The 27531-nt window shown below is 49.3% G+C and overlaps 1 pseudogene; it reads right to left on the minus strand.

Moving 5' to 3' along the window:
- Positions 1-2482: 2482 nt before the first annotated feature.
- LOC135879906 (major histocompatibility complex class I-related gene protein-like) overlaps positions 2483-27531 on the minus strand; it is a 29605-nt pseudogene continuing 4556 nt past the window's right edge.

The raw sequence follows: 27531 nt of genomic DNA on the forward strand, positions 1-27531 counted from the left end.
TAGTGTGAGAGGAGAGGTATCCTTAAAGAACCACCCACAGTTCTACTGAGCTGCAATGGTTGACATTGAAATGGGGGATGAGGGTTGGGGTAGTATGAATTCCTCTGGCCTTTTTGTGAAGGACCAAAACTATTTGTGTGAAATCTACAAATAGTTTCCTGTCAACTGAAATGGCATATTTTTCACAAATAAATTATTAGTCCAAATTTTTTGCCAGGCTGTAATCCCAAGTAGGTGCAGAATGGCATTTCACATTGTCCCCAAGTCAGTGATGATTACTAGAAGTGTCAGTCTTTCCATAAACTACCTTTAGGAATTGGATCAGGATTTAAATATGCAACACATAGAAAATAAATTCATGATACTTACACAACTGTATGCACCACAAGCTGACAGTGCTGTCTGGGAAACAACTTTTCCTAGACTTTTTCAGACTATTGACACCTGTGTTTTCTTTCCCTGGTGGTGTAAAGGTCATAGAGCACATGAAGTGTTTTTTCTTTTTTTTCTTTTGTTTTGAAATTAACATAAACATGCACTCACAGGTATAACAAATGTGTGTAACATTCCCCAGCAGGGCTATGGAAGCAGCTGTGACACTGCTTCCCAGTGCTATTATCATGATATGATTATGACCTAGTTACGATGAATGTTATGCAAGGCAAGTCGTGAGGTGTCATTGCAAAGGTTATGATGTGCTGAATATGATTCTCCTATTTGTATGCATGGATCATTTTTGTATCTGAAGTTAGAAATATTGACTAGGTATCTGTATTTCAAATGTGTTTACACCTGGGGAACGCCCACTAGACAAGATGCTTTCATTCAGAATAGCTGACTGGGAAGGGCCCATTCAGGTTAATGAGCCATTAGGAAAACAATAGGCCTTAGAAGAAGCTTGTCTTCCTGAACCCGGGGACGCTACAGACAGCCCCTGAGTTATGGCTTCTGTAACACTACAGGGACATGTGACCAGGTCACCTGGTGCTGGTTTCCATCTTGGGATACCAGTGTTTTTCCACAGACCGATCTGGGAACTAAGCTTTGAAACAAAGGGTTCCAGCCATATGCAAAAGCTATTTAAGGCAGGGGAGTGACATCATTGAGGTTCTTCACTGACTCCCCACCCAAAGAGACTCCTGGAAACACCTAAGGAACAGAGACTGAACTGGGGCAAGTTCTGGACCCAGGCTAATGGGATTTTTAGCCTATGAATGAAACACCTGGGGATTCCAAGCTTGTCCCTTAAGAATCTGCAGCCTGCTGATATCATCACTTAGGGTGAGAATTTGCTAGTCATACCTGATCTATGTAGTATATTAAGCTTAGATTGTGTTTTTGTTTACTTTTCATGGTGGTCAAGCTTACAATGTCTATGCTCCAGTTTTCAATTGTTGGTTGCTTTGGGGATTTCCATGTTTGTAGTATTCATCTTTTAGTAATTATTAGTGGTCTGCTTAGCCAAAGTTTTTTCAGATTTATTCAGCTTCCAATTAACATCCATTAGGTTTAAAATTACATAGAATATCAGGGTTGGAAGGGACCTCAGGAGGTCATCTAGTCCAACCCCCTGCTCAAAGCAGGACCAATTCCTAACTAAATCATCCCAGCCAGGGCTTTGTCAAGCCTGACCTTAAAAACCTCTAAGGAAGGAGATTCCACCACCTCCATAGGTAACCCATTCCAGTGCGTCACCACCCTCCTAGTGAAATAGTTTTTCCTAATATCCAACCTAAACCACCCCCACTGCAACTTGAGACCATTACTCCTTGTTCTGTCATCAGGTACCACTGAGAACAGTTTAGATCCATCCTCTTTGGAACCCCCCTTCAGGTAGTTGAAAGCAGCTATCAAATCCCCCCTCATTCTTCTCTTCTGCAGACTAAACAATCCCAGTTCCCTCAGCCTGTCCTCATAAGTCATGTGCTCCAGCCCCCTAATCATTTTTGTTGCCCTCCGCTGGACTCTTTCCAATTTTTCCACATCCTTCTTGTGTGGGGCCCAAAACTGGACACAGTACTCCAGATGAGGCCTCACCAATGTCGAATAGAGAGGAATGATCACATCCCTTGATCTGCTGGCAGTGCCCCTACTTATACAGCCCAAAATGCCGTTAGCCTTCTTGGCAACAAGGGCACACTGTTGACTCATATCCAGCTTTTCGTCCACTGTAACCCCTAGGTCCTTTTCTGCAGAACTGCTTCCTAGCCATTCGGTCCCTAGTCTGTAACAGTGCATGGGATTCTTCCGTCCTAAATGCAGGACTCTGCACTTGTCCTTGTTGAACCTCATCAGGTTTCTTTTGGCCCAATCCTCTCATTTGTCTAGGTCCCTCTGTATCCTATCCCTACCCTCCAGCGTAACTATAGGCTGAACAAGTGCAGAATGGTGGTAGAACGTGCCTTTGGATGTTTAAAAGGGCGCTGGCGCAATTTGCTGAGTACGTTAGACCTCAGCGAAAGCAATATTCCCATTGTTATTGCTACTTGCTGTGTGCTCCACAGTGCTCCTTACTGTGAGAGTAAGGGGGAGACGTTTATGGTGGGGTGGGAGGTTGAGGCAGGTCACCTGGCAACCAATTTGGAACAGCCAGACACCAGGGCAATTAGAAGAGCACACCTAGGCACGTTACACATCAGAGAGGCTTTGAAAAACCGTTTCATGACTGACCAGGCTATGGTGTGACAGTTGTGGTGTTTGTCCTTGATGCAAACCCGCCCCCTTTGATGAATGTACTTCCCTGTAAGCCAATCCCTCTCCCACCTTCGACCACAGCTGGCACAGGAAATAAAATCCCTATTGTTCTGAATCCATTAATTCTTTATTTATTAAAAAATACTTGAGCTCACTGACAACTCTGATTAGTAAAAGGAAGCCCGGCTGTACAAAGGGTTTGATAATGGGTGGGGGAGGAGGGAAGGACAAGGCCACACTGCTTATTGTAGCTACACTACAAATCAAAGCCGTTTGAATGACAGCCTTCTGTTGCTTAAGCCATCCTCTGGAGTTAAGTGGCTGGGTGCCCGGAGCCTCCCCACCATGTTCTTGGGCGTCTGGGTGAGGCAGATATGGAACATGGGGAGGAGGGGAGGCGGTTATACAATGGATGCAGTGGGGGTCTGTACTCTAGTTGCCTTTCCTGCAGCTCCACCAGATGCCTCATCATGTCCTTTTGCTCCCCCATTAGCCTCAGCATCTCCTCCTGCATGTTCTGATCATGCTTACTGTATGCTTTCCTGGCCTCTGCCACTGAATGCCTCCATGCATTCAGCTGTGCCCTATCAGTGCGGGAGGACTGCATGAGCTCTGAAAACATGTCATCGCGAGTGCGTTTTTTCCGCCTTCTAATCTGCGATAACCTCTGGGACGGAGTTGATGCAGGGAGCATAGAAGTATTTGCAGCTGCAGGGGGGGAAAAAAGGGAGAGTAGACTTTTAAGAAGACACATTTCTGAGAACAAATGGGAGACTCTTTCACAATGAATCAAGCAATTCACAGCAGACAGCACTTGTTTTAGGTACAAGGTCGCATTTTGCCTTTTATATTGTGTCACCATACCGGCAGGCACTCATCACACACGGCTGGTCAACAGAATTTGGTTTTCAGGCAGCCATGGTAAGCCAAAGGGTACGCGGGGTTGGCTTCTTCCGCCTTCATAAAATGTGGGAATGGTTTCAAACTGCAGCGCCCTCCTTTCCCATAGCAACCAATGCTGGTTGGGTTTGCCATTTAAAAGGAGGGGCTACATTTAAAAGGAGGGGCTGTGGTTGCTGTTTAAAAGGAGGGGCAGCGGTTTTGGGGTGGATGTGAAATACACCCCTCTCCTTCCCCCCCCACGGCTATTCTCAGGGATGAGCCCTTTTAGCCAAGCGCAAACAGCCCAGCATGAATGGGGTCTTTTTACTGTTCCCTTACAAAACTTCCCCAATTTCAACCAGGTGACCATGAATAATATCACTCTCCTGAGGCTGACACAGAAAGATAAAGACCAAATGTTGCATGAATGCGACCAAAACCCAGGACCATTTGCTGCCATGCTTTGTGCTGCAGTGATTCCAGACTACTTGTTACCGGCTTGGCGTGGTAAAGTGTCCTACCGTGGAGGACGAAATAAGGCAGCCCTCCCCAGAAACCTTCTGCACGGGCTTTCAGAGTACCTCCAGGAGAGCTTCATGGAGATGTCCCTGGAGGATTCCCGCTCCATCCCCAGACACATTAACAGACTTTTCCAGTAGCTGTACTGGCCGCAAATGCATCCCAATTGCTCAGGGCAAATCAAAGATTAAACACAATTGCTTTTAACCCCTGTAGTGTCCTTACATATGTGCACTCACCAGAGGTGCCTTCTCCACCTTCAGGGTCCGAGAACAGTAGGCCCTGGGAGGGTATTGGCTCCAGAGTGAGGAAAAGGTCCTGGCTGCCGGGGAGAACGGATTCTCCCCTTGCCTGCTGCACATTCTCCTCCTCCTCCTCCTTTTCCTCATCCACAAAATCCTCATCCGTGTTGCATGAGGCTGCCACCTTGCAGGCCTCCACAGAGAGTGTTGGAGTACTGGCATGCAGCTGATCATAGAAGCAGCATGTCTAGGGCTCTGACCCAGAGTGACTGTTTGACTCCTTTGTCTTTTGGTAGGCTTGCCTGAGCTCCTTAATTTTCACACAGCACTGCTGTGCATCCCTGGTGTAGCCTCTCTCCAACATGCCCTGTGAGATTTTGGCATATATATCAGTATTTCTTCTTTTTGATCGGAGTTCTGCCTGCACAGATGCTTCTCCCCATACAGCGATCAGATCCAGTGTCTCCCGTTCGCTCCAGGCTGGAGCTTGTTTGCGATTCTGGGGGGACGCATGGTCACCTGTGCTGCTGAGCTCACCACGCTGACCAAACAGGAAATGAAATTCAAAAGTTCCCGGGGCTTTTCCTGTGTACCTGGCTAGTGCAGCAGAGTTGAAAGTGCTGTCCAGAGCGGTCACATTGGAGCACTCTGAGATAGTTCCCGGAGGCCAATACCATCGAATTGCACAGCGCTGCATCTACACTACCCCAAATTAGACCCAGGAAGGTCGATTTTAGCGCTACTCCCCTCGCTGGGGAGGAGTACAGCGGTCGATTTTAAGGTCCCTTTAGGTCGATGGAACGGGGTTGGTTGTGTAGACGCATTCATTATAAAATCGACCTAACGCGGCTAAATTCGACCTAACCCCGTAGTGTAGACCAGGCCTTAGAGAGACCTGAGGGCCGGGCACAGCAGGACAGGGTGAGGGAGCCCAGGCAGGTGGAACGGGTGGGTTCAGTGGGACCCCAGTACATCAGGTGGCATCCCAGAAATGGGGGAGCAACCCATCACACTGTTCTTTCCTTGTTTTGGCTTGAGATCCTTCCACCTTGTTAATATAAACTGTATTAAGTATCTGGTCACAATTAACTTTTTAGTAAGGACTGAAGCAAAAAAGGCACTTGGGACCATCCACCACTTCCTTTTCCCTAGCACTCCCTGATCCTTCCAGTACTGGGGAACGTCCCCCTCTCTGTTCCAAGGGAAAGGATTTTTACAAGATATGAAAATAGAGACTTAAGTATAAAAACCCAGAAGCAGATCGTGTGGCCTGAACAGATAAATCCCCCACACTGATATCAAAACAGCAGTTTTGTTGCAGGCTAAGGAAGCAGTTCTTATGTCTACACAACAGCTGAGACAGACTTGCCTCACACTGGGTCTTTTATATCAAATAATAAAGGGGTGATCTAAAGCCTCTTAAAGACAAATTCCCACTGACTCTACTGGGGTTTGAGTCAAAATAACCCCAAGAGAACAAGATATTAAAGCAGTAAAGAGGTCGACCTGAATCCTAATGGAAAAATATAGGACCAAAAAGCTGGCTGAAGTGCTGCCTGAGCAATCTGGTTGAAATAAATGGGTTTGGATGGGTGTAAATGAAGGTAGGCTTTGGTCGAGTGTTTATTCCCCGGCATACATGAAGGTACATCTGTCACCTTTATGGCAGTGCCAGATTAAGGCAAAGGCACAGGCCTCTGGAGTCAAGTGATCATACCAGAATCTCAACTTCCATTAAAAAAAAAAAAAAAAGTTTCAAGCCCCTGTGGTTGGGAAGAAAAGCTCAGAAACATGAACCAAATGTAACTGACATAGCGATGCTTGCCTGAGTCTGCTGAGAGCCTGACACAATCGCTCTGAGAGTGAGAGTTGCCCCATGCATCTTAGTGGGGTGTTAACTCCTAGCCCCACTGTCCTGGGGGCCCCATGAGCCCCCCATTTGTGGGCTGCATATGTGGCAGAAGAGGAAGAGAACAGCCAACATGGCCTCCACTGCCATTCCAAGTGGAGGGGTAAGGCTACAGGGGTTTATTGCAGCTTCCTCAGAAGCTGCTGATATTCAGGAGCAGTTTCAGGCAAAGTAGGGCCATACGCGCAGCATGACACAGGACCCCTGTAGCTACATCCCTGACATGGAGCAGCATCAGCTCACATGCTCAAGCTTCGATTTGAATCTTAGAAATGTAGGGCTGGAAGGGAACTCAAAAGGTCATCTACTTAGTCCATCCCCCCTGCGATGAGGCAGCACCAAGTAAACCTAGAGACCATCCCGGACAGGTGTTTGTCCATCCTGTTCTTAAAACCCTCCAATGAGTGGGTCATTCACAGGGTCTGCAACAAAGTTAATAATGGAATAACCTGCTCATGGAAGGTGTTTCTTCCTTAACAGACTGAAGGGGCTGAAGCACTTTAGCTTATCAAAAAAGAAGATGGAGCGGTGGCTCGATTATCTTGTATAAGTACCTTAATGGGGAGGAAATACTGGGCTCTTCAGTCTACCAGAGAAAGGCACAACAAGAACCAATCGCGGCGTTAAAACCAAACACATTCTACTTAGAAATAAGGCCAAAATAATAATAATAATAATAATAATAATAATAATAATAATTAATAATAATACCAGTCAGGGTGACTAACCAGTGCCATAAACTCCCAAGGGAAGGGGTGGATGGCTTCAAATGAAGACTGGATGCCTTTCTGGAGGACATGCTTTAGTCAGACACATATGATCAGGCTCAGCACTGGGGTAACTGGGTGGAATTCTGTGGCCTGTGCTGTACAGGAGGTCAGGCTAGATGATCTAATGGTCCCTTCTGGTCTTAAAATCCATGAATCTATGAAAATCTATGAATCCTTTCATGTTTTCTGAGGATTTTCAGTGTTACTAATGTCCGCTTTGCATCCTTGTTGTCATTTCAATGGATGACATCCCAGTCCCATTGGAATATAAATAACCAGAGTAATTATAAACAACAATCAATAATAACACTGCTCTACAGCCAAAATGCTTCTGAAATAAATGTTGTCAAACTTTACTAATTCTGGGTCACTGAGAACGAAAATGATGCTTAAAATTGTTGATTGGCTCTAGTTTTCAAGATATGCTATTGGATCAGTATATACGACCCTTGACTTGGGAATGGCAGAGAATAAGTGAGTTATAAAGGGAAGGGATCTCAATTTAAACCAGAAATGACTAAAATACATCTTTGACTGGATCTATGAATAAATCTATGACTGGGTTTGGACAGTACTTGCTTTTTAGGCAAAACAATGAATGATGCAATCTGAAGCTGGTATTGCGTCATACATGATATGAATTGCATCATGTTATTCCTAGAAGTCATGGATGATGCAATCATAACGAAGCTTACATCACTCTGCTGAACAAATTGCCCTATATCAGCTCTAGAAATCATACAGTGTCGTGCTCTCTTATTTGTCAGTGTTTGATTTTGCAAAGGGACACATTTCTGTTTAGCCAAAGTGAGCAGAGATGCCTCGTACTTGTGTGAACAGTGCAGATAACTTCTGCTATGTTTGTGGTGAAGTGACTTTTGCATCACAAAAGTGCAGTATAACCACTATGGTTAAGAAAGCCTATCACCTTTATTTTGGCTGCAAAATTGGAGATCAGGACAAGAGGTGGGCCCCACACATATGCTGCAACACTTGTGCAACAAATCTTCACCAGTGGTTGAACAGGAAAAGGAAATCTATGCCTTTTGCAGTGCCAATGATTTGGAGAGAGCCAACAGATCATACCAGCAATTGTTACTTCTGCATGGTGCCTCCAGTTGGGAAAGGTGTGTCAAAGAAGAAAAAGTGGACTGTGCATTATCCAAACATTCCATCAGCTATACGCCCAGTACCCCATGGAGAAGGACTGCCGGTTCCTGATGCACCAGAATCATTCTCACTTGAGTCAGACGAGGAAGAGGAAGAGGATGAAACTTCTGGTCCTGAACCATCAATGTCACAGGACCCACATTTTCTCCCATCCTCCTCCTCTGAACCACACCTCATAACACAAGGTGAACTGAATGACCTTGTCAGGGATTTGGAACTACCCAAGAGTAAGGCAGAGCTGTTGGGCTCCAGCCTACAGCAGTGGAATCTCCTGGCAGGTGATGTTAGGGTTTCCATGTTCCGTGACCGTCAAAAGGATCTTGTCCCATTCTTCTTCATGGAAGGTGATCTTGTAGCCTGCAACAACATCGATGGTGTGATGGCAGCTCTCAACATCGTTCACGATCCAGATGAGTGGAGACTGTTCATTGATTCATCGAAGACGAGTCTTAAAGCTGTTTTACTGCATAATGGCAATGTTTTGCCATCAATTCCAGTTGGTCATGCAGTCCATATGAAGGAAACCTATGACAACATGAAACAACTTTTGAGGTGCATAAACTATGACCAACATCAGTGGCAGCTTTGTGGCGATTTGAAGGTTGTTGCTCTCTTGCTTGGTCTGCAGACTGGATACAAAAAGTACTGCTGTTTTCTCTGCGAATGGGATAGTCGTGCAAGAGATTCCCACTACATCAAGAAAGCTTGGCCACTCCGACAGTCATTGGAGCCTGGGAGGAAAAGTGTTCAGCATCCACCACTTGTTGAATCAAGGAAGATTTTGTTACCACCCTTACACATCAAGCTGGGTCTGATGAAGAACTTTGTCAAGGCCATTGACAAAACACAAGCAGCTTTCAAGTACCTCCGTGGAAAATTTCCAAGGTTAAGTGAAGCTAAGATAAAGGAAGGTGTCTTTGTTGGTCCTCAGATTCGTGAACTTCTTCGAGATGATGCATTTGACCATGCACTGCGTGGCAAGGAAAAGACGGCATGGAAAGCCTTCCAGTTAGTGGCAATAAATTTTCTCGGAAACAACAAGGCAGACAACTACAGGTTGTTGGTGGAAAACCTCCTCAAGGCATACAAAAGCCTTGGTTGCAACATGTCACTAAAGATACATTTTTTGCACTCTCATCTAGATTTTTTTCCACCGAACTGCGGAGCAGTGAGCGACAAGCACGGCGAGCGATTTCACCAGGACATTGCAACAATGGAGAAATGCTATCAGGGCAAATGTAGCCCATCAATGCTTGCAGACTATTGCTGGACAGTGACAAGAGATGCTCCATTTAATGAATACAAGAGACAAGCCAAGAAGCGCCAAGTAGACACTGAATAGGACTAAACTATGTACAGAATAGTTTTTTGCCTTTTGTTTCATAATAAATTTTATTTATATAACCCTTTTGCTGATTTTTAAAGTGTTACATAAACAGGACAGGTGAAATATTATCATGTAAAGCAACCATAAACACATGAAAAGACCTAGGTTTACAATTTATGATTAAAACTCTACTATCTACACAATATACATAGACATAAAATGTAAAAACTTAAATATCTTAGAAACAGTAGCCAATCAGTTGTTTTAATTGTCATATTTGAATTCAGCACATCAAAATACATAATAAATAGCACATTTTATCTCTGAAGCAGACGACTTCTCAAAATTTGTAGACCAGTGAAATCAGTATGGTAAAATTAGGTTTTGTAATGACTCATCCACTCCCAGTCTTTATTCAGGCCTAATTTGGTGGTGTCCAGTTTGCAAATTAATTCCAGTTCTGCAGTTTCACATTGGAGTCTGTTTCTGAAGTTGTTGGTTTTTTTGTTTGAAGAATTGCCACTTTTAAGTCTGATACTGAGTGACCAGGGAGGTTGAAGTGTTCTACTGTTTTTTGAATGTTGTAATTCCTGATGTCAGATTTGTGTCAATTTATTCTTTTGCGTAGAGACTGTCCGGTTTGGCCAACGTACATGGCAGAGGAGCCTCCCTCACTCCTCCTCTTTACTCCAGAACAATGGAAATTCACATGCAAGAACTTTGTTAATGTGGAGTTAAGGTCGCGGGTGCTCAGCCCTGCCTTGGGCTCCCTGTGTCCTTTCAGAATGGGAGTGTTTAATTCCCAGAAGTCAAAGGTTGGCAAACCAGGATATGCAGAGGTATTATCGCCAAATTCACAGCCATAAAAAACGCATCACGGACCATGAAATTTGTACAGATTTCACAGGAGAGACCAGCGTTTCTCAAACTGGGGGTCCTGACCCAAAAGAGGGTTGTGGGGGGGGGGTGGGGGGGTTGCAAGGTTATTGTAGGGGATTACAGTATTGCCACCCTTACTTCTGTGCTTCCTTCAGAGCTGGGTAGCCAGAGAACGGTGGCTGCTGGCCGGGCACCCAGCCTGAAGGCAGTGCCCCACCAGCAGCAGTGCAGAAGTAAGGGTGGCAATACCGTGACCCATCTACAATAACCTTGCTGGCCCCCCAGCCCCTTTTTGGGTCAGGACCCCTACAGGTACAACACTGTGAAATTTCAGATTTAAATACCTGAAATAACGAAAATTACAATTTTTTTAATCCTATGATTCCCCCTCTCCCACTAGGAACACAGACAAACACACAAACTCCTTACCCCAGGAGACAGAGAGTGGCTCTAACAGGCTTTCATGCTCCACGTGACATGAATAATGGGCTTTGATCTTGGGATCAATCTCCATTGTCACCCAGGTCTGGTAGGTCCTGTCCCCACTGGGTAGGATGCCTTCAGAGTAGGTCTCCTGCTGTCTGCTCTCCCCATTTCTCAGCCAGGTCACGGTGATGTCCCGGGGGTAGAACCCACTGACCTTACAGGAGAGGGTGGTGAGGCCATCATGAGATGACCTGTCACCCACTCTAGCAGTTGGGTGCACTGGGAAAAAGAAGAAACTGAAGTTAGCTGTTTTCAAACTGTAATCTAGGCAGCCTTAATCACACGCTACATTTGTGCCCATCTCCTCTCAGTCCCCGGATTTGAAAGAGAGAAGAATCTTGCCCTGGCCAGGGAGCAAAAAATGGACTGGATAAACTGACCAATTAGAGATGGAAAGGGCCCATTTAACAAAAAGTGACACACAGTGCTAAACTGCCCCTCAAACTAGCTAATATTAATGGGCTAATTTCTTGTAGGTTGTTACCAAATCTATTTACCCCAATATTGTGGATTTCAAAAGGATTTACCCTTATGTTGAAAAATCAGTTTCCCAGGCCCTTGTCACTGAAATACACATTACATGGCTGTGTACGACTTTTTCTTGTTGGCATTTGTAAAGATGGCAAAGGACAAGATAATGTTCCGCTGAGGTTTGTGAGAGAAATAAGCAACTAGTATGTTGCAAAAAACTGGGTACAAATTTCAAGTAACCTTGAACAGCAAGCGCAAACTGTTTGGGAAGGGAAAGATTAGAGTGTGTAATGATGCTAACTAATTTGGGGAATTTGTGTCCATGGTAACAGACAAGGTACATACATGGGTAATAGTGAGTTAACATTTTGAAGCAGACTACGCTGCAACTGTCCTCCTGAGTCAGAATGGTAAAGCATTTAACCTCTTCCCTTCTATGGCAGATTATCTTGATAACGCTGCATCACACCAGGGGAAGAGCTAGAGTTTGTGGTGTAAATTTGGGCTCATTTGGTCAAGTGGCTCCTCTACAGGGAGCTGCTTTTAACATTTTTCAATTTCTTATATCTTTTTCTTTTTCCAGCAGAGCTGGGGGCGGGGGAGAGGGGTTGTTTCCCCACCCATCCCTGGTGCAAGGTTAGCTGAACGGCCCCCCACCGCCCTGCTCCATTTTGGAACTGTGGCTGGGGAATGGAGATGTAACTAGTAGTGACCTCCTGGGTGGGGTTTGTTTCCTTGCCTTACCTTTCCTCTGCAGAGTCTCCTTCCCGTACTCTAGGAAACTCCTTAGCAGGGGAATACAATCCTCTTCCACGTAGTGTTTCCACTGCTGGTTGTCACGTACTTCAGCATCCCATCTCCTCTTGGTGATCTGAGCCCCAATATCTGCTGCTACCCAAGACATGGTCTCCTTATCGAAGGTAAGAAAGTCTCGTCCGTCATATGAATCCTGGTAAAACCCCTGAATGAAGTTGTCTTCCCGGAGATCACAGCCATGTATTGTCTGGATAATGTGAAACCCTAAAACATACAGGCAGGACCCGGGGGGCTGGGTCAAAATCAGAGCAGCTGAGGGTCAGCAGCAGCAGCCTCTCTCTGAAAATCTCACCAAGATCCCACTGCAGGTAGCCCAGTGGTTCTTCTCCTTGCTACTGGGCCCCCCTCCCCTGAGAAATCCCCACTTATGCCGTTAGGCCCTATACTCTCCCAGCTCCTTTCAGGAGGGAACCCAAACACGCAGAGGGCTCCCCCCTCCATATTGTTGGGTCTTGTACACTAAAGACCCCAAATGCAGAGAGCCCACAACCTTCAAGGAGTACCTCACTGCTGTTTGTTCTTTTATGCTCAACAACCCCAAAGGGAATCCTCTGGATACTGCAGGGGTCTGTCCCCTCCAGCTCTCTTCTGCTCTCCGAGGATCCCCCCCAATTCTGGTAGCGAGGGCCATTCTGGAGAAGAGAGGGAGTGCAGGGGGTCTGTACCCCACTCTCTCCTGCTCTGGTTGTATTAATTTTGCAAGGTCCCCAGGGTCACCTTGTCCCTCATCCCCTCCATTCACAGTACCCCCATGGCCCCATGGGGAGGGGGTACAGGTCTGTCCCCCCCCCACTAACCTCTGCTCTGGTTTAATGACCTCACAGAATTCCCAGGGTCACTCTGTTTCCCTGCCCCATGCCCCCAGCTCAATCTAGGAATGGCAAAGAACCAACTTCGGATGCTTGGCCTCTTTTTCACATGGCCACTGTATCAAGGTGATTCCCTGTAAGGATCAGGCCATTGACGGCCCTTAGTTCAGCTGGCCACCATTTTCCTACAGCCAGGCTAATCTTCACAACAACGGCCACCATCTCGCATTATTTGCCACACAACCAAGACCAGGCTCAATAAATACAGCCACCCCTGGGCTGATAGGAGGCAGGGCGGGAGACTGGGGGGGAAAGGGGGATGGGGACGGGAAGGAGAATTTAGGGGAGAGGGAGGGAGGCTGTGGTGAACAGAGAACACTGTGGGGATCACGAGGAAGACTGAAATGTGTGGGGAACAGATCAGGCCCCTAGCTTGGCAAATGGCAGATTGTTGGGGGCACAAAAATAACCCACACAGGGTCCCAAATATTTCCATACCTCCCCCACCCTGCATTAGATACATCGAGGTAAATGCCTAGGACGCCCTGCCTAGCATCCAGAGTGTGGAGATGTCATTCCTCCCTATTCTTGGGCGGCTTCAGGAAGAAAATGGGCAGGAAAATAGACTGATTATTATGAACTGCGAGACTACCTTTGGGAGGGACACGGGGTGGGGGCGACGTTGTACCTTGTCGTTAAAGAACACTGTACACGGAGGTTTTGACATAAGAGCTCTAATCTCCGACACCCTCCTGACTGAGGTAATTGTTACCAGGAAGGCGACCTTCCAGGAAAGGTACAACAGAGGGCACAATGCCAGTGGCTCAAAGGGAGGCCCCATGAGCTCTGACAGGGCCAGGTTTAAGTCCCCCAGGGGGATGGGTCCCAGATTTGCGGGTAAAGCCTTTCAAAGCCCTTGAGGAAGTGAATGGACATTTTGAGTGAAAAACCTGATTGACCACCCAGCAGGGGGTGGAACGCTGAGATCGTGGATCTCAGCTTTGAGGTGGATCGAGTGATTTATGCAGAACTCTCACAAGTGAATAGCCTCCTGACACCGCGGGGGGGGGCGGGAAAGAGTGGGCCTCTCCCTGCCCATTGATGTAAAACATGGCTGCTGTGGGGTTCCTAAGAACTCGCACCACCTTGCTTGTGACGGGGGGTAACAACACTTGACGTGCTAGGCAAACCACCCTGAGCTCTCTGACGTTTATCCGTAGCAAGAGTTCCTGCTGGGACCACTGAGCTTGTGTCCTGAGGTGCCCCAGGTGGGCCCCCCAACTGAGCTTGGATACATCTGAGATTAGGGATACGAGGGTTGTGGCCTGATGAATGGAACACCCAAGCCTACCAATCAGGGGTCTGTCCACTAATCGAGGGAGGCAAGGCCTGGGGCAGGCACTGTGAGTGCTGAGTCCAAATGATGGCAGTTTGGCCGGTACACCGAGGCCAGCCAAGCCTGAAGAGGTCTGAGGTGCAACCTCGCATACTACACCACATACGTGCACGTGGCCTTGTGACCCAACAGCCTGAGGCAGAAACAGGCCGTCGTGACTGAGTGGGCCTTGATCTGTGATATCGGTGACACCATTCACTGGAAGTGGGCTTCTGGGAGGAAGGCCCTGGCCTGGGTAGAATCGAGCACCGCTCCAATAAACTCTATCCTCTGAGCCGGAAGGAGTGTTGATTTCTGGTCGTTTATCAGCAGACCCAGTGCTCGAAAGGTTTCTTGGACGAGGTGGATGCTGGCTTTCACCTGGGACTTGGCCTGGCCCTTCACCAGCCAGTCATTGAAATACAGATACATCTGCAACCCTCACCTTCTCAGGAAGGCTGCCACTACTACCATGTATTTCATAAAGACCCATTTGGCTGCTGCCAGGCCGAACAGGAGGATGGTAAACTGGTGCCGAGTCTGGTTCACAACGATTCTGAGAAACCTTCTGTGGCCTCAGAAAATCGAGATGTGGAAATAGGCATCTTTCAAATCGAGGGCGGCGTACCAGTCCCCTGCATCCAGGGAAGGAATGATGGAGGCCAGGGAGATCACGCAGAACTTCAACCTTTTGAGGTAACAGCTGTGGAAGCAAAAAAAGAACTGACAGGAAGGGGATGCAATGCATGACAGTTCGTTAGCAAGAGTTAGGCTAACTGTAACCCTAATAACGCGAGATTTGTAGAAGCGAGGAATGTGTAAGGCGAGTGGAAAAGAACTGTGTAAGAAGTTGTTGTGACCTTGTGTAGATAATATGGACTGTAGACTAAGAGTCTACATTAGTGAGCAAAACAAAATATCAAAATGACCTATGTATAAACAAAATGCAGCTGTTGCTCATTATCGTCTGTAACAAAAGGTATAAATGCTTGCTGTAATTGTTTACCTGTTGAGAGACCTGTTTAGCTCTCTCCCTCTATGCAATTAATAGAGAGAAAATAAAGCATCTGACTTGCTGTACCCAAACAAAAAGTGAGAACTGTTTTTTTCTCCGACACAGCTGAGGCGTTGCAGGGCTAGAATGGGTCAGAGACGCCCTTTGGCCTTCGGGATTAGGAAATAACTGAAGTTTAAAACCCTGTTAAGTTCCGAGGCACCTCCTCCACGGCTCCTACCCGGAGAAGGGCTTGCACCTCCTGGGCTAAAATCTGCTCATGAGAAGCATCCCTGAAGAGGGATGGGGTTGGGGGGTAGGAGGGAGGCGTGGAAACGAACTGAAGCATATAACCCTCCTCCACCGTACTCAGCACCGAATGGTCTGTGGTGATAAGGGACCTGCCGAGCTGAAGCAGGAGAGATGGTTCAAAAACAATAGGGGCCAGGATCTAGAGTCCTTCAGGCCGTGGAGTTTGGTGTCTGTCTGCCCTGAGAAGAGCAAAGTCCTTTCAAACGGAAGGTCTTGAAGAGACTGCTGGACCTTTGTCTGTAGGCCAGAGGACTGAAGCCAGGAGCCCCTTTGCATGGCCACTGCTGACACCATAGCCCCGGCCGCCGCATCTGCTGTGTCAAGGGCAGCTTGTGGGGAAGCCTGGCCACCACCTTCCCTTCCACCAGAGCAACCATCTCCTGCCTGGACTCTTGGGGAAGCGAGTCTTTAAATTTCAACATGGAGTCCCAGACGTTAAAGTTGAATCTGCACAGCAGTGCCTGTTGGTTGGAGATGTAGACCACTGGCAAAATAATTTTTCCTACTAAAAAGGTCTTGCTTTTTTGAGGCTTTCTGGCCTTTCCCTCTCATTGGCTGCTGAGACCACCAAGGATCGGGGAGGGGATGGGGACATAAGTACTCTCACCCTTTGGCAGAGACACAGTGCTTCCTTTCTGCCTTCTTTGAGGAAGGGGTCTGCCACAGGATTTTAACTGGACCCATGATGGCCTCATTGAGAGGCAGAGCTACCTTCGACAGGGCCACTGCAGCCCAGATGTTGACCAGACTGTTGGAGGACTTTTTAACTACCTCCACTTCCAGCCCTAAGTTTGAGGCCACCTTCTTCCATAACTCCCCGGTGAGCCTGGAAGTTGTCGTGGGGCGGCGAAACACCCATCCCTGCCTCTTCTGGGGAGGAGGATGCAGCCTGCACCAGCATGGGACCTTCCTCCTCTCCTTCTGCACCAACCGGATCCCGTAGCTCCAGGTCCTGAGAGTCAGGGTGCTGGGTCGGGTGCTGTTCGGTGTGGCAGGAATCCCTCTCTCAGACACCACCGCATCAGAGGAAAACCCACAAAAAGGCCATTGCACCTGCATGGGCCATTGCTCGCTGGGCCAGGCGCTTAGAAGAACCCCCACCGTGGGATCCACCATCGCAAAGGGCTGATTGGTGGGGTACTGGTACCAGTCCCTCGGCTGGGTGCAAGATTCAACCTTCAACTCGGATGATGAATCATCTTGTGGGGACCACAGTGGTGTGGTACCCATTGGCTCCAAGGGACAGTGCGGAGATGGGGAAGCCTGCTTCAACATAAGCAGAGACAGTTTCCCAGACAGTACGAAGGGGCCTGGTACCAAACGGGAGCTCGGGGCAACATGCTCCCTTCTGCTTGCCTGCACCAAATGTTGTACTGCCGGCAATGGTGGTACTAGAAGAGCCAGCAAGTCCCTGGCCACAACAAACGCCTCCGGGATGGATGGCACTGCAACCCTGCTGGTGCCTCACTGCCCCTCTGGTGCCGGCGGCTGGTCGGGTACTGGTCTCAACAGAGCCTGTGAACAGGGCGGAGTCGACAGTATCGCCTGCGGAGCAGGGGCAGAGGAGTGGCCAGACACAGGTCGCACTCCCCTGCACTCCCCATGATTGTCCATTCTTAGAGATGGGGAACCTCTCAGACAGCTGCTGCTTAGGTTTCTTTCTTGTCACTGGTGACGGGGAACGGTACCGAGAGTCCCATATGGACTCTCTCTGCAGCAGCTCTTCGAGGTACACGGTGCCAAGTTTGACTGGCTCGGCTCTGAAGAAGGTTTGAGCGCCACTTCCATCAGGAGGGACTTCGGCCTGGCCTCTCTGTGCTTTTTCATATGTGGACTGAACTGGTGGCAGAACTGACAGCGATCCGCAATAGGAGTCTCACCCAAGCACTTGCTTGCTTGCTGCAGGAGGCACCAGGTTTGAAGCCCGGAGACCGAGGCATGCCCAGTTCCGGGAGCAGAGGAAACTTCACTATGAGAGTCCAACTAACTATTTACATCCTGGAAGCCTGGGAAGGATGGCCTGGGTTTGGAACAGGGTCTATATCCCTGCTGTGGGCCTTGGCAGGAGCCATGGGCATCTATGCTTTGTCTGAGGAGTTGGCCGCCACCTTATGCACCAATTCCCCAGATAATTTCCCCTCCTGAACACTTGGATGATGCTAGGGTCACCGCAGTCTGGCCAGCTACCTTCCAGGCACACAGCTGCACATGCCAGCAGGTAATGGCATTGCAGCCCCTGGCTCCAGCTGAGGACCAGAAGGCATCCAGATGGGAGTCAGAAGTGACGGCTGCTGCCAGAGAAATCGGTCTGAGAGGCTCCCAGACCAAAATGCTTCCTGTATTTGAAAGGGACAGATTCATACAGGCCGGCTGGCCAGTCCTGCTGGGCAGAGCATGGGACGCAGTGGGAGCTCTCAGGGATGTGGAGGCTGCCTCAGAGTGTTGTGTCCATCCTCCTGTCTGAGAGCAGGCCTTAGATTTAAATCTGCCTCTGAAGGCATTGCTGTGTCCTCAGCTAGGGACGTCCCTGCTGCATCGACCTTCAGAAGGGAAACGAACTCTGATTCGGACTGGTGGACACTGTACTATCTCTTAAGAACATAAGAATGGCCGTACTGGGTCAGACCAAAGGTCCATCCAGCCCAGTATCCTGTCTTCCGACAGTGGCCAATGCCAGGTGCCCCAGAGGGAGTGAACCGAACAGGTAATGATCAAGTGATCTCTCTCCTGCTATCCATCTCCACCCTAGGGACACCATTCCTTACCCATCCTGGCTAATAGCCATTAATGGACTTAACCGCCATGAATTTATCCAGTTCTCTTTTAAACCCTGTTATAGTCCTAGCCTTCACAACCTCCTCAGGTTGACTGTGTGCTGTGTGAAAAAGAACTTCCTTTTATTTGCTTTAAACCTGCTGTCCATTAATTTCATTTGGTGGCCCCTAGTTCTTATATTATGGGAACAAGTAAATAACTTTTCCTTATTCACTTTCTCCACACCACTCATGATTTTATATACCTCTATCATATCCCCCTTTAGTCTCCTCTTTTCCAAGCTGAAAAGTCCTAGCCTCTTTAATCTTTCCTCATATGGGAAACCCCCTAATCATTTTAGTTGCCCTTCTCTGAACCTTTTCTAGTGCCAGTATATCTTTTTTGAGGTGAGGAGATCACATCTGTACGCAGTATTCAAGATGTGGGCGTATCATGGATTTATATAAGGGCAATAAGTCTCCGTCTTATTCTCTGTCCCTTTTTTAATGATTCCTAACATCCTGTTTGTTTTTTTTGACTGCCGCTGCACACTGCGTGGATGTCTTCAGAGAACTATCCACAATGACTCCAAGATCTCTTTCCTGATTAGTTGTAGCTAAATTAGTCCCCATCACATTGTATGTATAGTTGGGGTTATTTTTTCCAATGCGCATTACTTTACATTTATCCACATTAAATTTCATTTGCCATTTTGTTGCCCAATCACTTAGTTTTGTAAGATCTTTTTGAAGTTCTTCACAGTCTGCTTTGGTCTTAACTATCTTGAGCAGTTTAGCATCATCTGCAAACTTTGCCACCTCACTGTTTACCCTTTCTCCAGATCATTTATGAATAAATTGAATAGGATTGGTCCTAGGACTGACCCTTGGGGAACACCACTAGTTACCCCTCTCCAATCTGAAAATTTATAATTTATTCCTACCCTTTGTTCCCTGTCTTTTAACCAGTTCTCAATCCATGAAAGGATCTTCCCTCTTATCCCATGGCAACTCAATTTACGTAAGAGACTTTGGTGAGGGACCTTGTCAAAGGCTTTCTGGAAATCTAAGTACACTATGTCCATTGAATCCCCCTTGTCCACATGTTTGTTGACCCCTTCAAAGAACTCTAATAGATTAGTAAGACATGATTTCCCTTTACAGAAACCATGTTGACTTTTGCCCAACAAATTTATGTTCTTCTATGTGTCTGACAATTTTATTCTTTACTATTGTTTCAACTAATTTGCCCGGTACTGACGTTAGACTTACCGGTCTGTAATTGCCGGGATCACCTCTAGAGCCTTTTTAAAATATTGGCGTTACATGAGCTATCTTCCAGTCATTGGGTACAGAAGCCGATTTAAAGGACAGGTTGCAAATCATAGTTAATAGTTCCGCAATTTCACATTTGAGTTCTTTCAGAACCCTTGGGTGAATGCCATCTGGTCCCAGTGACTTGTTACTGTTAAGTTTATCAATTAATTCCAAAACTTCCTCTAGTGACACTTCAATCTGTGACAATTCTTCAGATTTGTCACCTACAAAGGACGGCTCAGGTTTGGGAATCTCCCTAACATCCTCAGCTGTGAAGACTGAAGAAAGAATTCATTTAGTTTCTCCGCAATGACTTTATCATCTTTAAGTGCTCCTTTTGTATCTCGCCTTGCTCCGTCTCTCAGGGTCTTCTGGGGCTGCCCGTTCCTCCTAGATCATGTCCACAAAGGCCGCGTTAAGAGGAATATGTGGTTCGGTTTGGGATCCTCAGGGATAATACTGCTGAGTGGTGTCACTGCTATTCTGATCTGGCTCCTCTTTGTCTGTCCTCTTACACATGGATTTGAAGGATCCCAGCTGGAATCCGAGCACTGTCCCTTTTCCAGGGGACCCTGAGGACTCCTGTGCCTGCCAGATCTGGATTTGTGCTTCCTTCTCTCAGAGCTGCCCCTACCTGGAGAATCAGCAGACTCTGACCCACACCTAGCTGAAGGATCCTGGATTTAGCTCCCTGGAGCTGCTCTGTTTTTCCTGTGGGCTTGGGGAGGAGAAGGAGCCTGATGATTGTGGGGACTGCTCCACCTGCCCCAGCCCCTCTGCACAGACAGCAGGGACCCTGCAGGGGGCCCAGCTGCACCCCCTGCTGGTGGTGGAAGCCCAATCAGCAGCAGCTCCAGCGCACACAGAAGCCCTAAGCCACCAGGAGCCGACATTAATGCTGCAAAGATGCAGGACTCGTGACCGATGTCCCACGAGCTGACAGCCCTGGGAGTGTGATGGGAGGGGGGTAAATGGGGGGAGGAGGGCAGTCAGGACAGTGGTTGGGGAGGGAAATGACCACACACAAGGGGCAGCAGAGGCAGCTGCAAGTGGGACTGGTAGCAGAAATCTGGGGTGTTTTGGGAGGGAACAGCAGGACAGTCCCATTTTGGAGGGTGTCAAAAATGTCCTTCACATGGACCCTCCATTCTGCAGCCCCCCTCCCTCCCCCCCCACACACGTCCCTCACGTTCCCACTGACTCCTGTGAGAAAATGCCCCTGCAGGCGCCTCTGTTCCCTCCCCTCATCCCTGACATGGATCCCTGTGTCCCTTCCACCTGTTACATCAACATGCTGCCCCACCCCATGTCCTTGTGTCTCCGTGGCCGTGGGTCGGGCCGTGTCCTTCACTCACCCTCGCTCTGGTTGTAAAGCTCATGCAAGGTGTTCAGACTCGCTCTGAACCATGCCTGCCAGCGCTGTATGCTCCAGGTTATGTCATCCCAGTACTCCATGTTCCTCACCATCCATGCTGTGCGGGGCTCCGCCCTCTGCTTCTCGCTGTCTTAGTGCCCGATGATCTGGTCATCCACGTAGGCGACATTGCTGTACCAGGGCAGCCCTGCGCTGGGCTCCGACACCACCGTGTGGAATATGCGCCAGGACTGCAGGCCTGAGGGGGGCAGATTGGGGGCCGGGAGGTCAGACTGACCCAACCCTGCCAGGGAGCCCCTGGCAATACGCGAGAGTTGGCGCTAGGGTGACCAGATGTCCCGATTTTATAGGGACAGTCCCGATATTTGGGTTTTTTCTTATATAGGCACCTATTACCCCCAACCCCGTCCTGATTTTTCACACTTGCTGTCTGGTCACCCTAGGTGGCGCCGGCCCTCAGGAGTGTTCCTGTGGGTGGGAGACCTGGGGAAGGGCCCATACAATGGCCTGACTGGGGAGAAAGGGGGGTTGGGTTAGGAAGAGAAGGGGGACAGGGCTGGAGGGGGGGGTGCAGAGGGGAAGGGGAGGTACGGGGGGTTGGAGCATCTGTGAGGAGTAGGGGAGCAGACGGGGAGAGTGTATTGGGGGTACAGGAGGCTGAAGTGGAGTGTGACGAAGGAAAGGGGGCCCAGGATGAGCAGCAGAGCTGGAGGGGGGTGTGAGGAGCAGGAGGCATGCAGGGCTGGAGGGTGGTGTGGGGAAGAGGAAAGGGATGTTATGGGAAAGGGTGGGGCAGGAGAATGTTTGGGGGGTAGGAGATACATGAGCTGAAGCTGGGGGGGGCATGCAGAGGGACGTGTCCAAGTTACAGGTGGGAGCCAGGGCCCCGGCTGTGCACACAATTTATTATAAATTTATTAAGAACATAAGAACGGCTATACTGGGTCAGACCAAAGATCCATCTAACCCAGTCTCCTGTCTTCCGACAGTGGCCAATGCCAGGTGCCCCAGAGGGAATGAGCAGAACAGGGAATCATCAAGTGATCCATCCCCTGTCGCCCATTCCCAGCTTCTGGCAAACAGAGGCTAGGGACACCATCCCTGCCCATCCTGGCTAATAACCATTGATGGACCTATCCTCCATGAACTTATCTAGTTCTTTTTGGAACCCTGTTCTAGTCTTGGCCTTCACAACAGCCTCTAGCAAGGAGTTCCACTGGTTGATTGTGTGTTGTGCAAAGAAATACTTCCTTTTGTTTGTTTTAAACCTGCTGCCTATTAATTTCCTTGGGTGACCCCTAGATCTTGTGTTATGTGAAGGGGTAAATAACACTTCCTTATTCACTTCCGCCATACCAGGCTAATATTTTGTCACAGATATTTTTAGTAAAAGTCATGGACACGTCACGGGCAGCAAAGAAAAATTAATGGAAGTAGGAGCATTGCCAGCAGATCGAGGGAAGTGATTATTCCCCTCTATTCGGAACTGCTGAGGCCACATCTGGAGTATTGCGTCCAGTTTTGGGACCCCCACTAAAGAAAGGATGTGGACACATTGGAGAGAGTCCAGCGGAGGGCAACGAAAATGATCAGGGGGCTGGGGCACATGATGTATGAGGAGAGGCTGAGGGAACTGGGGTTATTTAGTCCGCAGAAGAGAAGAGTGAGGTGGAATTTGATAGCAGTCTTCAACTATCTGAAGGGGGGTTCCAGAGAGGATGGAGCTCGGCTGTTTGCAGTGGTGGCAGATGACAGAACAAGGAGCAATGGGGACTAACCCTGTTTAGGTCAAACCAAGCCTGTTACTGAGGTGATGTGAGGGCACCAATATGCCTTAAACCACTTCAAACAAACCCCAAGCCCACCCTGCAGCTTCACCCAGCTGGATACGGGCTGCTGAGCTCCCCAGGGTCTGAGCTGCTGCCGCATGGGGAACTGTGGGCCAAGGAAGATTCAAGTCCATGCAAGGAAAAGCAGGACATGCCTTCCCCTCTCCTCACCCCACCCTGTTGGGATCTGGAAGCTCTTTATCCGGCAGTTACGGGAGATCCTAACAGCACAAACGCAGCAGCTGTTCTGTGCTCTGCAACGGGAGCTCATGCCCAAACTAAGACCTGATTCATGCACAGATCCAGGGGCTCCAACCTCTGCCCCCGCCTGGGGCGCCAACACACCGCCAGAGACAGAGGGGGTTAACATCTCCTCCTTAGGATGACACCTCTAACGACCTGCTTCCACTACAGATATGACCCATTGCCATGGGCAGGCGTGGTGGGTATAATAGGCCAGTGGAGGCTCTGCCTTCCCCTGGCGCTGCTGCCGGACCCCCAGTTGCAGGATTTTGGAGGGAAGTTTTTGCTTTCTTATGCCCCATGTAATTCCGGGGGGGCTAAGGAGGCTGCATGTGCTCTTCAGCTTCCTAGGTTCATCAGTAACCTCCCTGGACTCCAGGAAGCTGAGTAGCAATTGTTAGTCTCTAAGGTGCCACAAGTACTCCTGTTCTTTTTGCGGATACAGACTAACACGGCTGCTACTCTGAAACTGCCTCCTCAGCTGCCCGGGAACCTGCATGGGGCTCAGCAAAAGCTTCTTCCGGAGGAGAGTGAGAGGCTTCAGGGGCCTGGGGAGGGGAGTTGCTGCTTGGCTGGCCCGGGGCAGTTCCGGGCAGGTGGGGTGAGGGGACAAGGCGGAGACTCATGGCTTGGGCTGGCCCGGGCCAAGGGGGGACTGGTGGCCGCGGCCGCTGGGGGAGGGGCACAAGCACAAGGGGCAGACCTGGGGGCTCCATCCACCGCCCAGGCCCATTTCTGACAGTGGGAGCAACTAGACTGGGGCTAACACAGCTCAGCCCTACGTAGCCAAGGACAAGCCACACTCAGGAGTTCCAGGCACTGGGGTTAAACCCAGCATGAAGAACCTTCTGGGACCCATTAAAGGTCAGAGATCCAAGAAACCTTTTCCCTTCATTTAACCCTGGTCTACCTGGGGGCGGTGTGTGTGTGTGTGTGTGTGATTTACTCCCTCTCACTAACTGTCAGCCTGAGCTCCGCAAACAGGAATCGTGTCTGAAATCCCCACCCCGCCCTGATACACTAGGAACGAAACAGCCTGGGCAGCGCCTGGAACCGGGGATTTCCTGGCTGGGAGCGGTTGGCATTAGATGAAGGGGTTACAGTTCGGTTCAGTGACTCTCAGTCCCCCCTCCCCCCACACACACATACGTTGTCCCAGCAGCGCCCCTGGCAGCACCTGGCACAAGTGGGCCAGGACCTCCCCCCCCCCAGTCACTATAGCAACGTCACTGTTCGATGTCAGTGACCGCTCAGTGCTGGGGGGGAGCGCGCGACACCTCTGAACGCAGAGCCCAGAACTTCCCCCCCCGACACCCAGCTCCCCCCTCCCTGCACCCCCCGGCCCGGCTGCTACCCCCCCCCCCCGACACCCAGCTCCCCCCTCCCTGCACCCCCCGGCCCGGCTGCCCCCCGACACCCAGCTCCCCCCCGGGGGTCTCACCCCGGTACTCACAGGAGCGGCCCCCCTGCAGGGCTACAGCCCCCAGCAGCAGCAGGCGCAGCACCAGGGCCAGGGCCAGGGCCATCGCCGCCCCCTCAGCGCGGCAGGACTCGGCCCATGGACCCGCTCTCGGCCGGTGTAGTGAAGGATACTGCTCTGCTAGAAATGTGCTACTTACTGTAGCACAGTAAGTAGCATGCTCAGTACATCTGCTGACGCCACTGCCCTTATAGATTCATAGATTCATAGATTCTAGGACTGGAAGGGACCTCGAGAGGTCATCGAGTCCAGTCCCCTGCCCGCATGGCAGGACCAAATACTGTCTAGACCATCCCTGATAGACATTTATCTAACCTACTCTTAAATATCTCCAGAGATGGAGATTCCACAACCTCCCTAGGCAATTTATTCCAGTGTTTAACCACCCTGACAGTTAGGAACTTTTTCCTAATGTCCAACCTAGACCTCCCTTGCTGCAGTTTAAGCCCATTGCTTCTTGTTCTATCCTTAGAGGCTAAGGTGAACAAGTTTTCTCCCTCCTCCTTATGATACCCTTTTAGATACCTGATAACTGCTATCATGTCCCCTCTCAGTCTTCTCTTTTCCAAACTAAACAAACCCAATTCTTTCAGTCTTCCTTCATAGGTCATGTTCTCAAGACCTTTAATCATTCTTGTTGCTCTTCTCTGGACCCTTTCCAATTTCTCCACATCTTTCTTGAAATGCGGTGCCCAAAACTGGACACAATACTCCAGCTGAGGCCTAACCAGAGCAGAGTAGAGCGGAAGAATGACTTCTCGTGTCTTGCTCACAACACACCTGTTAATACATCCCAGAATCATGTTTGCTTTTTTTGCAACAGCATCACACTGTTGACTCATATACCCGTAGGATTCTGCGGACTGCTTTTGACAGGGCTTAAAAAGGGGCAAAGGGGGCGAATCGGAGGAGGCGGGGCAGGGTCTGAGCAGGGGATGGAAATTTACTGGTGGGGGGGTCAAGCAGCTGGAGGCGGCAGTAGGAGAGGGGCTAAATGGAAAATCAGGGCTGGGGGGGAGGAGCAGGAGTTAAGTTCGGGGTGAGGCACTGGCAGAGGGTGACCAAGGGCAAAACCCAGCAGTCAGGGGCACAGGGGGTAGCAGTTACCCCAGTATGACTGAGACACCAGTGTTTGCAAAAATGGGGGGGGACAGAGGGCTTTTTTATTTCCCCTCTCACAGACAGCACCTCTCAGCATCGGCTTCCCAGGGCTGGGTTCTTAAAGGCACAGGCACATCAATGCAGCTCCTCTTTGTCTGATCTAACTAGGGTGACCAGACAGCAAATGTGAAAAATTGGGACAGGGGTGGGGGGCAATAGGAGTCTATATAAGATAAAGACCCAAAAATAGGAACTGTCTCTATAAAATCGGGACATCTGGTCACGCTAGATCTAACCTACTGAGGCTATGTCTACACTACAAATTTCAAAACGCTGTGCTCCCGGTAATCCACCTTGACGAGGGGGATTAGCTCTGAGCACTGGGAGACGAACCTGTCCACACTAGTGCTTTAAAGCGCTCAAACTTGCTGCGCTGGGGGTGGGGGGTGGGGGTGATACCCCCTCAGAAACAAAAGAATCCCTTATCACTGTTTATGAATGCATAGAGTCTCCGAGCAGTTTCCCAAGTTGTCTTATCTGCTGCTGGGATTCCCTGAATTTTTTATTCTAATTTTTTCTTCTCATTTTTAGAGCAGATATTTATTCTGTTGGATCATCTGACTTTCACTCTGACTGAATTTCTGGCCTATTGTCAAAATTTGTTTTGAGTCAATCCACCAATGGTGTAAATATTGGTGGTCAGACCAATAGTCCGCCTAATCTAGTATCCTGTCTTGTGACAGTGGCCAACGCCAGGTGCTTCTAAGGGAATGAGGTGGATGGGGAGGCAGGAGGGCGCGGTGTCCGGTGTGCTGTGTTCCCCCAGGTGCAGCGGGCAGAGACTACAGCAGCCATGAGCCAAGCAGCGGGGGACACAATGCAGATGATTGCATGTGGCAGCTGCGGTATGTACATGGTCCTAGCGGGGGTGCCTGACCAGAGGTATGTCTGCATGAAATGCCGCCTAATAGAGCTGCTGGAAGAAAAGATCCGAGGTTTGGAGATGCAGATAGAGACCCTGGTAGAGTTTAGAAGGGGGTTTGAGCAGCTAATGGAGCAAAGGCAAGGGGTGGCTGCAGGGGAATGCTCAGGGGTACAGGTGGAAGCGGGGGGCCAGGGTCTGTGAGGGGGGAATGTCGGGGGGAGAACAAGCGCAGTGGAAGCATGTGACCGTGAGAAGCAGGCCAAGGAAAAGGAGGGTCAGTGAAGGAGAAATAGAGCTCAGAAACAGGTTTGGGTGTTTGGATAACGAGGAAGGGGTGCAGCAGATGGTCACTGAAGGGGGAAGGGTGAGGAAGAAGAGAAGAGCGGCTAGTCCCATAGAAAGAGGGGAGGAGTTGATGGAGACAGCACCAAATCTGGGCCCCGGGACAGTACAGGGTGGCATAAGAGAGACTATAAGGGAAAATAGGAACAGACAGGGGTTGCGACTAGAGGGAACAGGGGATAGATTAGTAGATCGCACTGTCACCAGGCAAAGGCAGGTTTATGTGATTGGGGACTCCTTACTGAGGAGGTTAGACAGGCCTGTGACCAGGGCGGACCCAGAGAACAGAAGGGTGTGCTGTCTGCCGGGCGCTAAGATACGGGATGTGGACCTGCGGTTGAAAAGGATCCTAAAAGGAGCAGGTAAGAACCCCTTGATCATCCTTCACGTAGGAACGAATGACACGGCTAGGTTCTCGCTAGAGAGAATCAAGGGAGATTATGCCAGGTTGGGGAAGACGCTTAAGGAAATCGAGGCTCAGATCATTTTCAGTGGGATTCTGCCTGTTCCT

This window comes from Emys orbicularis, chromosome 6 (assembly GCF_028017835.1).
Source record: "Emys orbicularis isolate rEmyOrb1 chromosome 6, rEmyOrb1.hap1, whole genome shotgun sequence".
In the NCBI taxonomy this organism is placed as follows: Eukaryota; Metazoa; Chordata; order Testudines; family Emydidae; genus Emys; species Emys orbicularis.